General features: G+C 35.1%; 1 long non-coding RNA gene across 1 annotated transcript; it reads left to right on the top strand.

The window, feature by feature from the left end:
* Positions 1-13,802: 13,802 nt before the first annotated feature.
* LOC141626464 (uncharacterized) lies at positions 13,803-16,818 on the top strand. Its single transcript, XR_012536045.1, has 3 exons — positions 13,803-13,980; positions 15,126-15,176; positions 15,577-16,818. It is a non-coding gene; the product is annotated as an uncharacterized LOC141626464 (long non-coding RNA).
* The last annotated feature ends 275 nt before the right edge of the window (positions 16,819-17,093 follow it).

Here is a 17,093-nt window from a genome sequence, read left to right on the forward strand (position 1 = left end):
CAGTTTCTTAACAAATGGATGTGTTTGGCCTACTTCCTATTTTCCGGTTTTTTTTTTCCTTTTTAAACTAACATTATTAATAACAACGTCTTTTGAATAAAAAAAATTGGGTTAAGAAAATTAAAATTTTGGTAAAGTTGCATTATTAATCTCCATCTTAAGAAATTCAAGCAAACATACAATTATGACATATCTAAAATAAATTATTATGATTACACAACCTCGTCAAATCAAAAGTGTGCCAACAAATAGATAGATACAGTTAACGTTTCAAATATAAATTTTAAGATCGTCTCATGTTCATAAAAGACGTAGCAATTGAATTACGAACAAAAGACATGTTTTCATCATCTGTAGCATCGCCATGCTCATCTGAATCATCTTCATCGCCATGCTCATCTGAACCATCTTCATCTTCTACGCTGGGCATATAATTTGGATCTGCATCACACTTATCAAACTCTTCATCTTTAAGAGCATTTTTTCGAATAAAATTATGTAGCGCCATAGTTACAACCACTATTTTACATTGTATAGAAAACTTATAACTGGGTATGTTAAATAATATTCTCCATCTGTTTTTCCAAAAGCCAAATGATCTCTCTATATCATTTCTAAGAGATGCATGTGCAAAATTGAATATTTCAAAATACCCACTTGGAGGTTGACTCGATCGCTTATAATCAGCAAGATGGTGACGTGCATTTTTCCCCATAAAAGGTGCCAAATATCCTTTCAAATTTGAGTAACCTGCATCGATTAGATAATACTTACCTGTAAGGAAAAACACATTTAGTACTAAAAGATAAAATAAAATATAAATTGAAATGAAAAGGGAGAAAAAAAACTATGTAACTGACCTTCTGGAGGATATGGAAATATATTTTTCCCTTATAATTTTGCTAAAGTTTTAGTAAGAATTCGAGAATCGTGTGCAGACCCTTCCCATCCAGCTTCGACAAATGTGAATAACATGTCAAAATCGCAAATTGCCTTGACATTTTGAGTTGCAAAACCCCTTCTACATATATATAAGGGATCTCGTCTTCTTTTGGTATAACTGTTGGCTCTTGTGTCCTCCACAAATTAGTGTGATAACATTTATAAATCTCTTATAGGTTCACAAGGGTATGCTTCGTATTTAATCAGTTGATTAACGATTACCTAATAACGGTTGGCTTGCTCGAGAGTTTGACGTTATTATCATACAGATGGCGGTGATCAACTGGTCTCTAAAGGTCACACCTATAGGATGTGTTTGAGAGATGTGGTTATGGAAATGTAATCACATTGATGCCTTATATGACTAAACAGTTAGTCAATGTGTTGATGAGACAATTATTTAATGAAGATTAAATAATATTAGTTGAGGCGAATTAACTGGCAATTCGTAAATTGAATATAATATGTTATATTTAATTAATGTATATGATGTTAGCTTGGACGAATTAATATGTTAATTCGTAATTAAATGTAATCGGTTATATTTAATCAACTAGATGAATGTGTCATAGTGGTAATAGTAAGGGTACTCAAACCAAGAGGTTATGGGTTCGATCCTCACTATATGACAATTTATATTTAACACATTTTATACATTTTTGGAATAACCGAAAATATGGATATTAATCCTTATTATTTCGGTGGGATTTGGGCCGAAATGAGGAAGAAAAAAAGACTCCCCATTCCCTTCTCTTTTTCGGTTAGAATAAGAGGAAGAGGGAGCATATTTTTTTGACCTAATCATTCTAACTCAACCTAGCCTCCATCTCATCAAAAGAAAAACACAAAACCTAAAAATTAATGTGTTAATTTGTGGATCGATTCTAGCAAAATCAAAGGGCATTTCTCATATCGTCTTGGGTGCAACTGATAGGAGAATATCATTGCGATATTGTTCATAGGCCATAAAAGCTAGGACCGAAGGTTATTTCTTAATCCTTTACGTTTTGTTTATGCAATTTAGTTTTATGACTCGTAATCATCACTTTATAATTCGTTATAATCCTTAAAGTTAAAGGAATGCATACAGATATATCCCACAAGTGGTATCAGAGCCAAGGTTACGAATTTTATTTTGATGATTTTCATAAAATTGGATGTAAACGATTTTTAGGGTTTCGAAAAAAAAAAAATTGGGTTCGGCTGATATTTTTTTTTTGGCCGAGAGAAATTTTTTTTTCCCAGCCGAGTATGCTCATGTTTTTGATGATTATTTCCATTTCGATTTTTCATATTGTTGTTTAATCAGTTAATATAAACATATGATAAATTGGTAGTTTTTTTATTTAATGAAGATTAATTTAAAATTGTAAATAGAATCGTCATGTCGATGATATAGAAATTTGTTTTTGCTATATAGTTTTTGGCATATACGATTAATCATGTTTTATTAATTCATATGCTAATCATATTCTAATAGCAACTATAAACGATTTCCTTCATTGAATTTTTGTTTTAGGGCATTTTTGCCGCAAAAGAGACGTAAAAGAGGCATTAGGGTTCTTGTTTTAATTTGAGCCGTGAAAAAAAAAATATTGTTTCGGTTACTGTTCACAGTGGCAAGATTATAAAAAAAAAAATTGTTTTGTTTTGGTTTTTACAGAAAAACCGCAAAAAGAAAAAAAAAACCAGGCTGTTTTGTTTTTTTTCTTGGTTTTGCCGAGAGCATTGTTTATATAAAAAAAAAATCCTGTTTTTTTGTTTTGCCGAGCCTCAAAAAGCAAAAAAAAAAAGGCTTTTTATTTTGTCTTTATGGCCAATTATGATTATACATTAAATTTGCAATGTATGATAAATAATTGTGAAGCGGTTCATAATTCTTAGATACCTAATTATTTTAAAGCAGTTTAAAATATTGATGGATTAAATTCATATTACAAGTTTAATATGAATTAAGATTGAAATTAATGTGATTAATTGAGGAACTGTCACTTAATTTGATAATTTAAATTGGTGGTTTGGATAAAATTAATCAACATAATTAAAGAATTATGTCTTGCATATTTAATTTTTAGTTGATGCTTTTCTTTTGTTGAATAAATCTTTGAATGAATTTATTTACGTATTTTTGTAATCGGTTGTAATTTGTAATACTTAGTGTGGCCTTAGTCAAATTATGTTTTCGTAATGATGGGAACATAATTTTTAATGTAATTTGAGATCTCGAATCTCCTTTATTTTTCTTTAGTTTTTGGGTTTTGAAATTAGAATGTAATAAATAGGTCTATTATGTAAATTTATTTATTGTAATTTTCGAAGAAGACTAAAGATGGAGATTGGAGCTCACTCCCACTACATGGATCAAGATGGAACATCGAGACAAGCTTCTCGGGTCCAAGGATGGATTCCAAACTTGTATTTAATGTTCATTTTGATAGGATAGGCCACACTAGGACTTTATTATTTCTTTTACGTTTTTCATTCCTATTGCTTTTCATTCACATGATAGTTTATGCATCATTTTCCGTCTAAAACCAAACCACCTACTACTAAAATGCATGAAAATTGACACATATAGGTTGTATGTTAGTTTTCATAGACATACAGATGTCACATGTTTATTAAGCCATCATCTTAGTTTATTCATTCACGCATGCTAGATATTAGTTCACTTAAAATGAATTAAAATAAAGTTGATGGGATCTTCCTCTAAAACGGAAATTGAGATTAGTCTTTATAAGGGCAAACAACTATGAATCCCTTCTTCGTCGGTAGGCATAATATGACCCCTTCTACGTTGGGTAAGTAGTTTGTGTTGACTTAGTTTATCTCAACATTATAATCCGAAGAGTTTCTCGTGATTATGATGGACTAAAGATAGAATTTCTAAATTTATCGACCAAGAATTCTAACAGTAGAATTAGCCAAAAGGTTGGCTTATCAATTTAAAGATAATTGAGTCTTGGGATCATTTATATAATTCTTGAGCAAGGTCAATTGTATAAATGTTTTGAGTCTTCGCGTTATGACACTAGTTCATTAGACTTAAATTAAAATCGATGCACATGCTTATTATTTATTCTTCTTTTCGCAGTGTAGAACACGTTTATATTACTGTTACAACAAATGGCTGGAAATAACGAAATCCCAATGCCTAGTGCCACACTTGGACGCGAGTCCTGGCTGAAAGTTTTTATGGACAACATAATCAGTACACGCGACTGAAGAATGATGGGTCCAACTTTGCGGATCGGGAGGCGGACTACGGAATGTTGTCATTTGACGGTAAGCTCAAGTACTTAACTGAGCCAATACCGGTACACCCAGGCCCCAATGCGGGAGTTAACGAGTCACTTGCTTATAGTGATTTCGTTATGGAAGCGGGTGCGATAAAGAACGTACTCATCTTTGCAATGGAAACCAATTTGCAGAGATGCTTCATTGCGCAAGGTGCGAACAAGATTTTCACCACGCTCACTAACGAGTTCTCAAAAGCACCGAGGATCGTTACTTATGAGCATACCTGTCGCTTCTTTGATGCGAAACTCCAAAAGGGCCAACCAGTTAGCCCACACATTCTTAACATGATTGAGAATGTCGAGAAGTTGGAGGCACTTGATTGCAAAATCAGTGAGAGCATTGTCATTGACCGAATGCTTCATTCTCTTCACGATGGTTTTGCCCTTTTTAGGGCGAACTACTACATGAATGACTAAAAGAAAAGTCCTCATGAGCTACACTCACTTCTCGTACAGACCAAGAAGGATATGAAATTGAGTGGGAGCATGTAGCAGGATGTTCTCACGATTTCCAACAAGGGCAAAGCTCCAGGCGACCTAACTGTAGGTAAGCCAAAATTCAAGAAGCCAGGAAACGGTAAGAGTGGGCCCGGTGAGACTAGTGGCTCACAGGGCAAGGCAAAAAGTAAGGGCGGTGACATTGACTGCCACCATTGTCACAAGACTGGACATTGGAGGAGGAACTGTCCCGTCTACCGTGAGGACATCAAAGCAGGCCGCGTCGTTGCTATTGGTATGTCATCTTATATTCATATGATAGAAATTAACCATGCAAGTTTCGGAACTTGGATACTTGATACTGGTTATGGTTCTCATCTGTGTAATCATTTGCACGGCCTAAAGAACATCATACCTCTCGAAAAAGGTAATGTGGACCTGCGAGTCGGGAATGGAGCACGAGTTGCTGTTGTCTCGAAGGGAACATATGTAATCCAACTCCCTAGTGGTTTTGAGTTATTTTTTAATAACTGTTACTATGTACCCAGTTTGTCTAAGAACATTATTTCTGTCTCCGTACTTGCTAAAGACGGTTTTGCATTTTCAATAAAGGATAATAGCTGTATTTTCTCTTTCAATGAAATGATTTATGGCAAAGCAGTTTCCATGAATGGAATTTACATCTTAGATCAAACCACGGAAGTATTACACATGAATAATAAGAAATTAAAGGTTGGTGACAAAGATCAAACCTATCTATGGCATTGTCGAATGGGACACATAAATGAGAAACGCGTAATGAAACTCGTCGATAATGGGACTATTCCCGCATTCGAATTTTCTACATATGGCACATGTGAATCATGTCTCATTGGCAAAATGACTCGAATTTCCTTCAAAGGTGTTGGAATGCGCGCTAGTGACCTATTAGGACTCATACATACTGATGTTTGTGGACCTATGTCAATTACCGCTAGAGATGGCTATAGATATTTTATCACTTTCACGGACGATTTGAGTAGATACGGATATGTCTACTTAATGAAGCATAAAAGTGAGTCCTTTGAGAAATTCAAGGAATACCAGAACAGGGTTGAAAACCAACTGGGTAGAAAGGTTAAAGCACTCCGTTCAGATCGGGGTGGCGAATATCTTTCAAATGAGTTTAATCAACACCTTAAAAATCGTGGAATCATTTTGCAGTTAACTCCACTTGGAACACCTCAATTAAATGGTGTGTCCGAACGGAGAAATCGAACTTTACTTGATATGGTTCGATCCATGATGAGTCACACGGTAGTGCCTGATCCATGAAATCCGAGATGGACCCTATGTATGAAAATGACGTATGGGATCTTGTTGATTTACCTAATAAGGTAAAACCTCTACAGTGCAAATGGATTTACAAAATAAAGCGTTAGACGCGTGACTGATACCCATAAGGCACGACTAGTGGCAAAAGGTTTCACTCAAGTGCACGGATTGCATTATGATGAGATTTTTGCACCTGTAGTCATGCTACGTTCCATTCGGATAATCTTAGCGATTGCCGCTTTTCATGATTATGAAATTTGGCAAATGGATGTGAAAACCACCTTCTTAAACGGTTATTTGGAGGAAGAGTTGTACATGGTGCAACCCGAAGGTTTCATAGATCCTGAACATCCTAAGAAAGTATGCAAGCTTAAGCGCTCCATTTATGGACTTAAGCAAGCTTCTCGGAGTTGGAATCATCGTTTCGACCAGGTGATAAAAGAGTATGGTTTCACTCGATCGGTCGAGGAATCGTGCTTATATATCAAGTCGAGTGGGAGCAAGATTGTATTCTTGATATTGTATGTCGATGACATACTCCTGATTGGGAATGACATTCCTCTCCTATCTTCGGTTAAAGAATGGTTTTAGAACCATTTCCAGATGAAAGATCTAGGTGAGGCGCAACGCATTTTGGGAATCCGTATCTACCGAGATAGATCACGACGGACGTTATCACTTAGTCAGGAGTCTTATTTGGATAAGATTCTTGAGAAGTTCGACATGACCAACTCCAAGAAGGGGAATCTTCCAATGACGTCTGGGATGCAGTTAAGCAAGTCTCAGTCACCCATGATGCCTGAAGGGATTGATCGCATGAGTCGTGTTCCTTATGCATCTGTAATAGGATCAATCATGTATGCCATGATATGCACACGTCCAGACGTGGCATATGCATTGAGTATGACGAGTCGGTACCAAAAGAATCCAGGTGAAACACACTGGATAGCTGTTAAAAATATCCTCAAGTATCTACGGAGGACTAAGGATAGGGTATTGACTTATGGAGGCGATACTAAGCTATGCGCAATCGGTTACACAGATGCTAGCTTCCAAACGGATCGAGATGATTCAAAATCTCAGTCCGGGTTCGTCTTCACTCTTAATGGTGCTGCGGTCAGCTGGAAGAGTTCCAAACAGAGTGTTGTAGCAGATTCTACTACTGAATCCGAGTACTATGCCGCTTCGGAAGCAGCTAAGAAAGCGATATGGATGCGTCAATTCTTACAAGGACTTACGATAGTTCCTAGTTCGAATAACCCGATCACCATCTATTGTGACAATAGAGGTGCCATCTTCCAGGCTAAGGAGCCTAAGTCTAGCAACAAATCTAGACATGTACATCGGAAAGCTCACCTGATCCGTGATTACGTGGAGCAAGAAGAGATAGTGATTGACAAGATTGCGACGGATGATAACATCGCGGACCCTCTCACTAAACCTTTGAATTTTGATAATCATGAAGAGCACGTTATTTCCATGGGAATTAAACGTGTTCCTGAGTTGTAGTAGTTGATTATGAATTTGATACATTATCTTTTTCATATACTATTTATAACTTCATCGTTTTATTATAATATTCTGTTTTTCATGTGGATTGTACTGACAACTTTGAACGCCACAAAGTGAACTGAATTACATTATATTTTGTTTTGGTCCGTAATCGCCTACAAGAGCTGATAACTCTGGCTATTATATTGTGCAGTCGATTGATGGTGGGTTCAACGAGCCATCAGACAAACTGTTGACTGATCGATCACAAATGCGAGATTATAACGATACCTCGTAGGACAAATTTTTGTGACAACGTAATGGAGTCCTAAATGTTTAAAAACATTCGGTGCCAGGTTGTGGATAGGATATCCATTGTGTTCCTAGAGTCGATTCTTTTGACTATCAACTGTCTCTTGAGATTAAGGCAGCTTTTGGGTGACTTTGGTTTCTTTCTCACAGTCTGCCGTAACTGGAGGCTAAGTAGATTTTTTTTGGGTCATTTCATACTGTGCTTACATCTGCAGGATTCGAGTTGAGGAAAATATCCAACCTTTTATCAGGTATAGTTATTTCTCAGGGCCACTCGAGGAGTTGTAACTGAAATGCATGGCCATGCTCGAATGATGATTCGTTTATCAGTTAAGTTACTCTCTAGTCGGGGAAACCACTCTTGATACAGATCGCTTGTAAAATACGACCTTTGTGAATACAGATTTCGCAAATTGTTTTATATTGAGCGGGAGAAATTTTAGGATATGAGGATCGGTTATCGCACATACACTTGTGAGGACAAGTGGGAGTTTGTTGGAGCTTGTGTCCTCCACAAATTAGTGTGATAACATTTATAAATCTCTTATAGGTTCACAAGGGTATACTTCGTATTTAATCAGTTGATTAACGATTACCTAATAACGGTTGGCTTGCTCGAGAGTTTGACGTTATTATCATACAGATGGCGGTGATCAACTGGTCCCTTAAGGTCACACCTATAGGATGTGTTTGAGAGATGTGGTTATGGAAATGTAATCACATTGATGCCTTATATGACTAAACAGTTAGTCAATGTGTTGATGAGACAATTATTTAATGAAGATTAAATAATATTAGTTGAGGCGAATTAACTGGCAATTCGTAAATTGAATATAATATGTTATATTTAATTAATGTATATGATGTTAGCTTGGACGAATTAATATGTTAATTCGTAATTAAATGTAATCGGTTATATTTAATCAACTAGATGAATGTGTCATAGTGGTAATAGTAAGGGTACTCAAACCAAGAGGTTATGGGTTCGATCCTCACTATATGACAATTTATATTTAACACATTTTATACATTTTTGGAATAACCGAAAATATGGATATTAATCCTTATTATTTCGGTGGGATTTGGGCCGAAATGAGGAAGAAAAAAAGACTCCCCATTCCCTTCTCTTTTTCGGTTAGAATAAGAGGAAGAGGGAGCATATTTTTTTGACCTAATCATTCTAACTCAACCTAGCCTCCATCTCATCAAAAGAAAAACACAAAACCTAAAAATTAATGTGTTAATTTGTGGATCGATTCTAGCAAAATCAAAGGGCATTTCTCATATCGTCTTGGGTGCAACTGATAGGAGAATATCATTGCGATATTGTTCATAGGCCATAAAAGCTAGGACCGAAGGTTATTTCTTAATCCTTTACGTTTTGTTTATGCAATTTAGTTTTATGAGTCGTAATCATCACTTTATAATTCGTTATAATCCTTAAAGTTAAAGGGATGCATACAGATATATCCCACAATAACTAATGCACGAACATGAGTACCATACATAGCACCTATGCACCCTCTGAAATGAGGCCAAAACTTGTAATCATATCGAATCTTTCTAGGAACTTCTTTAAAATTGTAATTAGCCGGTCTTATGATGTCTCTAGAAAATGTCACTAAAGACGTTAAGACCTCATTAAACTTTCTACTAATTGTTTCCCCCGAATGTTTATATCTAGTTTGGAGAGTACGATTTGATTGATTATGTGCACAAACCCAAAGAAATATTGTGAACACCTCTTCTGCACGCATCTCTCTAGTGGGATGCAATCCATATTGCACTAATAATTCAGCTAATCTTATAAAGACACGTGACTCTATTCTAAATGTCCTGTAGCTGTCACCCGGTGTATTTAGCACTTCAATCACAAATTGCCATCCCGAGCAAATTGAAGTCCTTATGTTTTGCTTATAAATATATTTAACGTAGTATTGTATGCACACAAATACACAATCAATCCCAAGGTAGCAAACACATACATCTTTAATTTTTCATGGGTTTGCTGAAGCAATATTTCACCATCCATGTCCTGATCTTCATCAGCTGCCTCATCTTCACTCATTGACTCGATATCCGATTGTTCTTCATTATTCTCATTATTACCTGTTTCATTTTCTTCCACATCTTTGTTCACTTCCCTAACTGTATCATCTTCATCAAACTAAAAAAAATAATGATTAAAAGGTAAATAGATGATAATAACTTTATACAATAAGAACTAAATGTCATACTCCACTCAAGAATTCAACAAACTAAGTTATTACATTGTTGCACCAACTCTGTCAACCTGCAAGACAATGAAAAAAAAAGACACTTGATTTCTTAAATTTTAACTCCTACTCTACCTGACAATGAAATTATAGTACAAACAAATAAAATACAAGGTAGAGTGATATATGAGAATCCCAAAGCTGACACACTAAGAGCAAAAACATAAATTTGCCAACAAGTCGAACAACAAGAAGATTATTATTAATTCACCAGAAATTGAAAGAAATGTCAACTGTCATACTTCTACAAGTCGGGAAATCAAAAGCAAAAACTTGAAATTAATGAAAAATAATGGTAAACAAGATAAGATAGCACAAGTAGAATCTAACGTCGTGGCGTGTGATTTTTCTCTCGTTTAAGCTCTTCGTCCAACCAATTAACTCGAAGATCATCTTCTTCAAGTGCAAAAAATATTTCTCTGTACTCGGCTTAACAAATAAACGGGTACCCAACATGAACAATTCACTTCTAGAATGAATTGACGGGATCATTTTTAACACAGCTATGCACTCACTAATACTATATCTAGATTGATCCTTTGTTTGACCGTTAACAACTATAGTCTCCATTAGATTACAAATTCTGACCAGCTAACTTTGTATTTCCACGGCGGTACTTACTTTTGATTTCTTACCCTTACGTGTTATATGACTTTTCCTGTCATTTCCAGCTGTTTCTTTTCTCTTCTTGACATGCTGGTGGTCTTTTTTTAAGGGCAAATGGTTACTTACCTCAATGTTCTCCAAGTCAACATTACTCTCATCACCAACCATATTATCATTAAAAACGTCATTAATTGCATCATAACCTTTGTCAACTTCCGTCTCAGTCACCATGTACGGATTGAATGAATTATCACCAGTTGTAAATGTATTAGAAAACATTACTTCCATCTCAGTTAAATTCTCAATACCACTATGTCGAAAGCTAGCAACTTCAAGATCAACCTGCAATGTTTAAAATAAGATCTTCTATGTCTTACAAGACAAAATTCCAAGTCTAAAGTCTAATGGTACTGAAGATGGTATTGAGTACTGATAGTAGTTACTTTAATAAACTAACCTTTTCTTTTTCGTCCCACCATGCATCATTAGCATCCACAGTTCCCTTGTTATAGTCCCATCCTAAACGAGTCTTGGAACCAATTAACTGCTGCCATGCCTTATACCGATCTTTTAGAGATTCCCATTTGTTCTTTAACTACTTCTGGTCATACTTTCTTCTAGTTCTATGCTGAAACTTATTAACTACATTTTCCCATCCTACCCTATTGAAGTGTGTGTTAGGCCTATTTCCATCATGTACCTCCTCAGCACAGACTTCACAAAATATATTTGTCGCTAAAGGATCCCAATTTGCCTTCTCCTTTTTCGTTACAAATTTTGACGTACCATTAGGTGCTCAGAGTGGACCTTTTATCATATTTTGATTACATTCCTAATGCAATTTACATTCACAATCATGTTCAAGACAACATTTCTATTTAAACTATATACAATTTTGAATTACGTGAATCATTTTTCAGTTACATAGAACATTTACCTCATCATTCATATGAGAAGTTAACAGTCCACTGAAAGTTTGGGATAACGAAAAATCACGGACACTACGACGAACAGGTTGTTTCACCTAAACGGTAAAGTTTAATAACGAATAAAAAATTACTACTATCGCACTTTGAAAAGTTAGAGACAATAGGATAAAGTATTTACCCTCTCTAGTGACGCTTTAGCCAAAAATTGCATATTGGAATCATTATTCGTCTCTTCAGAATACTGAGTCGATGCAAATTGTTGTTGCATTGCTTGATGATAGTAGTTTTCTAGTATGAAACAAAAAGAAAAAAAGAAAAATCAGTCAATAGAATATATTTCATTTGTAGAAGTCATGGGATATTAGTCATTTGAACTAAAGACACGTATATTTTACCATTAAAACCAACGTGTTTCAGTAAACTGAACAAATATGTATTTGTCTTTTTTGGTAAATCAGTAACTAACTAACTACTTGATGCAACATTTGACTCCATTTTAGTTTGAGTCACCCAAAAGGAACAAAGCTAGAAACAAGTATGAGAGATGGCGCAAAGTATGACAAATAAAACGAAAGTAGAATGTCTAAGAACGAATAAAATATTTGTCTAATTCATACAAATGGGACACTAATTGACTTATTTTAACCTTAGGACATATATATATCGTCTTAAGAGAGACTAACTGAAAAACGGATTCAAATTTTTATCAGCCATTCGTTAGTATTGAACAATAATATCTCATAGATGTTGCCCATATAAGACTAACGTAAGGATGTTAATTGTTAATTAGAAGTGCTCGAATTTAAATTATAGAACATGCAAGGAGAGGCACAAGGGACTAGACTAGCGTTCCGACTCCTCGTCAAATAAAACCAGCACAATTTCTTGCTCTACTTTTTCAAAGAACAAAGGAAAAGATAGTAAATGATGCAGTAGCAGTGGAAGCAGCTTGGACATAGAGTAAAGAGTTCGACTTAGACATAGAGTGAAAAGTTCGACACAATAACAAGGTGAAATTATAAACTGCAAATTGATGGGTGATTGGGTTTCATGGCCGGAAAGTCGGACTATTATGGCGTAAAGAGTAGATGCTCTGTACGACACACCCTTAGACATAAAGTACCATGACATCGGCGTCCATCTCCTCAACCAGAAACGCAGCACAACCATCTTTACCATTGATATAGACTATCCGGTCTTTGCCAAAATAGATCCCAATATTCACTAATTTTCTAATTTACCAATTCAACTTATCATGCATGTTGTAAATTAATTCACAAAAATTAATATCCTGAAACCTAAGACTAAAGTAAATTGTTAATCCCTTCTCTTTAATTAATCTTCATCTTAATCAAATACTACTAGATCAAAATCAAAAGCAAAATACATCACGACAATTATTCAACATTCCTTTGACGATTTTAATTAATTGTATCACTGAAAAACTAGGATTAATAATCTCATAATGCTTGAGATTAGTAGAACCTAAGTAACATGATAAATTAGAGAAGATTATGACTATTGAAGAATTAACAATAAGGATTAACCAAAAACAATTAAAGGAGTATATGATTACCTAATATTATAAAGCAGATCAAAAGATTTGATAGGAGACAAAAACTTGAGTTCACATAGCAATGAAATCGTAGGAAACAGAAGGAATTGATTGGCTGGTATTAATAGGGTATAAGAGATTGATTTCTTAGATATAATGGAGGTAAAAAATATTGCTTTTGGCGCTCATAATTTTTTGTGGAATCGTGGGAAACAGAAGCAGAAGCAACAATTTTTTTAGAGGTCGTTTGATTACCCATTCTAAAACACATGAATTACAATTCATGGGATTTGCAAAATGGGAGAGTTGTTTGTTTGCCCCAAATCACATGAATTGAAGTTCCATGGGAACTCCAATTCCTCCATGATGTGGGAAGTTGCTTACCTAGGCCCCCATAGGTAAGTGTGAATTCCTGTGGAATCAACTTCCCACATTCTAACCAAACATCTTTCTTCCATTTCATGTGATTTACAAAATCATGGGAACTCTTATTTCCTTGGAACTTCAATTCCCTTAACAAACCAAACAACTTAGTGCTTCTGTTTCTAGGGGCTATTTTGTAGGTTTTGACTTTTCTAAAGTGTTTTACAATCTCCTAAATTATAGTGTTTGGCCAAATTTCTCCTATTACATTTACAAAATCACTTTTTAAACTTGGCCAAATACCCCTAATTTTTATTCTCATTTTCAATTCAATTGTCATACTGATGTTCATCTCCCTCAATTCTAATCATCCTTGAATCGTCGCCTCTCTCAAATCTTGTTCCCTACACCATTCCAATGGCTCCTCTTCATCATCTCGATTCTCTGATTTTCAGGTTTCATTTTAATTTTTCTTTCAATTTCTCGAATTTTGATTTGAGATCAATCATGTTACATTTAGCTTATTAATTTGATATTTTCTAGATATGCGCTAGTTTAGGTGATTAAAATTATAATCTGGAGGCTTGAGAATTCGTTGTTTTAGGTTTATTTCCTTCGATTTTGGTGAATTTTTTTAAGATTTGAGTTTTATTTTGTTACTTTAGGTTTTTTTTCGCTGAATTTGGGTGGATTTATCTGATTTAAGTTTTGTACTCATATATGTTTTGGAGATACGAGAGTTGAATTTAATATGGTTGCGATTTGTATCCTTCTAGGGTTTCACTCACCATTTGTCCGGTTGTCCCTTTCTTTCTTTCTTTTTTTTTTTGATGACGAGGGGTTGAATCTCCCGGGCCCATGTATTCCCGCACCACCACATGGACCATGTAAGCCACCCCCATCGGGGGGCTGCAGTGGCCAAGTGATCATCGCCCCAGCTGGTAGTCGAACCCGAGACCTCTCAACTCCTGCATTTCTGCAAGGTTCGATGTTTAACCCGGCTACCACTAGACTAACACCACTTGGTTGTCCCTCTCTTTCGCTCCTGTTGTTTTTGCTGCATTTTCTCTGTTATTCGAATTCACAGTACCAAATCGATCGATTAAACTCATTGCTTTAATTCCATCGGTACGTATCCTTCTTGCTAATTTGGGATATAATTATAATTCAAAGCGATGTTTTAAGATAGAGCTGTGAAATTTGATGAAAAAAACAGGCATGTTCATATTAAACTGCGAGTTTTGGTTAAAGAGTTGTTGTATATAGCAATGGGAAATTTTAGAAACCTTCACGTCTATCTTAAAACCATTCACTGTTATCGTAGAACCTTCACAATATGGCTTAGTCAGTCAGTCTGGTTGTAGTATATCAAGTTGAAGCATTCATCATTGAAGATATTTTGGTATTATTTGACATTGATTTTATTAGGCTGCAAACTATTTTCCCTGTCAGGTTAAGATGACTCATTACTTTTCTCACTGTAGTTAATTGAACTGACATGTTTTGATCATCTCTGCCAGATAATTCTACTTAGGATTTTTTAGATATTAGTTTATAAAAGCCCTTACCCTAATTACTGAATCATTCTTCCTATTTCCAGGTGCCGAGGTTCAATGAACTAGGGAGAGGTGGTGGTTCATGTTTATTGTAGGTGAGCTGTTGATGCCACCTTGTGTTTTTTTGATGTCTTGTAGTCTGTTGCTAATGTTTGATAGTTTCTCTTTGACTGTGATCATACGATATGAACCATTTTTTTAAGTACAGTACTATAAAGTACCTCGGATTAACATGTACTAGCGCGTTTAATCTTTTTATATGAGATTTATGATCTACAATTGAGATTAAGTATAATGAAGCCTTTGAGTTTGATTTTTGTATAGTTGGTCTGACCCTTATTTCATCCAAGTTGAGTTCTTCCAGTTGAGGTATAGTGGCATGTTACATAGAGCAAAACAACATGCTATAGACTTAAATCTTAATGTGTGACTTTTATGAGTTCACAAATTATGTTTCTCACTTGCCTCTAATGCTTATTTATCTTTTTTCTGCAGGAAAAATGTGAAATATGGAAGACGCAAGCAATGAGCTAATTTTGACTGATGTGGAGGTCAGAGTTTAGCTAGTATACATACACCAGTTTTTATCATTTTGAATTAATTGTCGTTCTTTAGTTTATTCTTGTTTGTTTCAGTTATGCTCAATTTGATTTGTGGATTAAAAATGATAACCTAGTAGTTGTTGAATGATTTTATTCTAAATCAGTAACTAAGATTTGATATCGTTAAAAGAAAATGCGCTAATTCTTGACACTAATGGTTGTTTAGAGTTAATGTTGTTAGAATGTGTTGTTTTTCTTGTTCCCTCAAAATCCGTGTTACTCTGACACGCCGACACGTGTCTTTGTGTCGGACACTGTTATTTGGGGTGAATTTTCCTTTTTTGTGGTCTAAATTGAAGTGTCGAAGTGTCGTGTTGTGTCAGAAATCGGCACGTGTCTGACACGCGACACGACATTTAAGTGAAGTGTCAGTGTAATGATAGGCTCGTATTTCTACTATCTATTTAGCATATTTTAAGTACAATAAAGTGACATAGGGATGCGGTTTTACGTGATTTACGTCACTATTGCCGTTTTTCGAGTGTCGGGTTAATAATGGAGTTTTGAGCAATGATCAGAATTAAAGGCATGTCTTGAAGTCCACCATGGTACAAAACATTTACAATCAAGAAATAAGACTAACTAACACATGAAGAATTGGAAGGATGAAGCAATTGAAGATTTGAAGCTTCGTTTGCATAAGGATCGACTTCTAATAGGTATGTCTTGAGTTATAGAGCTCCTGTAGATGCAAGGCCAAGTGGAGGTTAAAGCTTATGTTCTTAGCTTTCAAACGATCGGTCAAATGGCTCATTTGGCCAAGTAACGAGGGAGATATGGCCTTCTGATAAAATGCTATCCAGCAGGAAACTCGCACCGTGCGAAATTTGTGCCTAGAAATTCGCACCGTGTGATTTTTTTGGGTTTCCGCAATTTTGATTACGGGCTTGCACCTAGCTTAAGGCCCATTAATCCTTCTTATCTTAGGACTATATATAGATGGATGACATTAGGTTTTCATTATCTTATGATTTAATTTCTAATCAAGTTGTAATTGTTGGAGAATTATCATCTTATTTGGGTTGTTAGATCTATTATAGAGAACTAATCTCCCCCTTCTTAATCCAAACCAAAAGGTGAAAACTTTGGTTGTAAGACACTCTAATCTTTCCCTAATTGTTATTATTATTGTTAATCCTTTGTGTTTATTGTTTGAATTTTGGAAATCTTGTTTGATTTGTGTAATTAAGTGTGATTTCCTTGTTGTTTAATTAAATCAAGTTCCTTAATTTATTGTTGTTGGGATTATTAAGTGTGATTTCCTTGTAATCTCATCTTTGCAATACCTTGTTATTATGCTAATGAATGTGATTTCTTCTTGGCTTAATCGAGTAAAGGATTAGCTTGTAATTAGGCATTAATCGTGTTTTCATCGTGTTTAATTACCCTTGTTGAATCTCTACTGCTTTT

The sequence above is a fragment of the Silene latifolia genome, chromosome Y (assembly GCF_048544455.1).
Source record: "Silene latifolia isolate original U9 population chromosome Y, ASM4854445v1, whole genome shotgun sequence".
Classification (NCBI taxonomy): Eukaryota; Viridiplantae; Streptophyta; class Magnoliopsida; order Caryophyllales; family Caryophyllaceae; genus Silene; species Silene latifolia.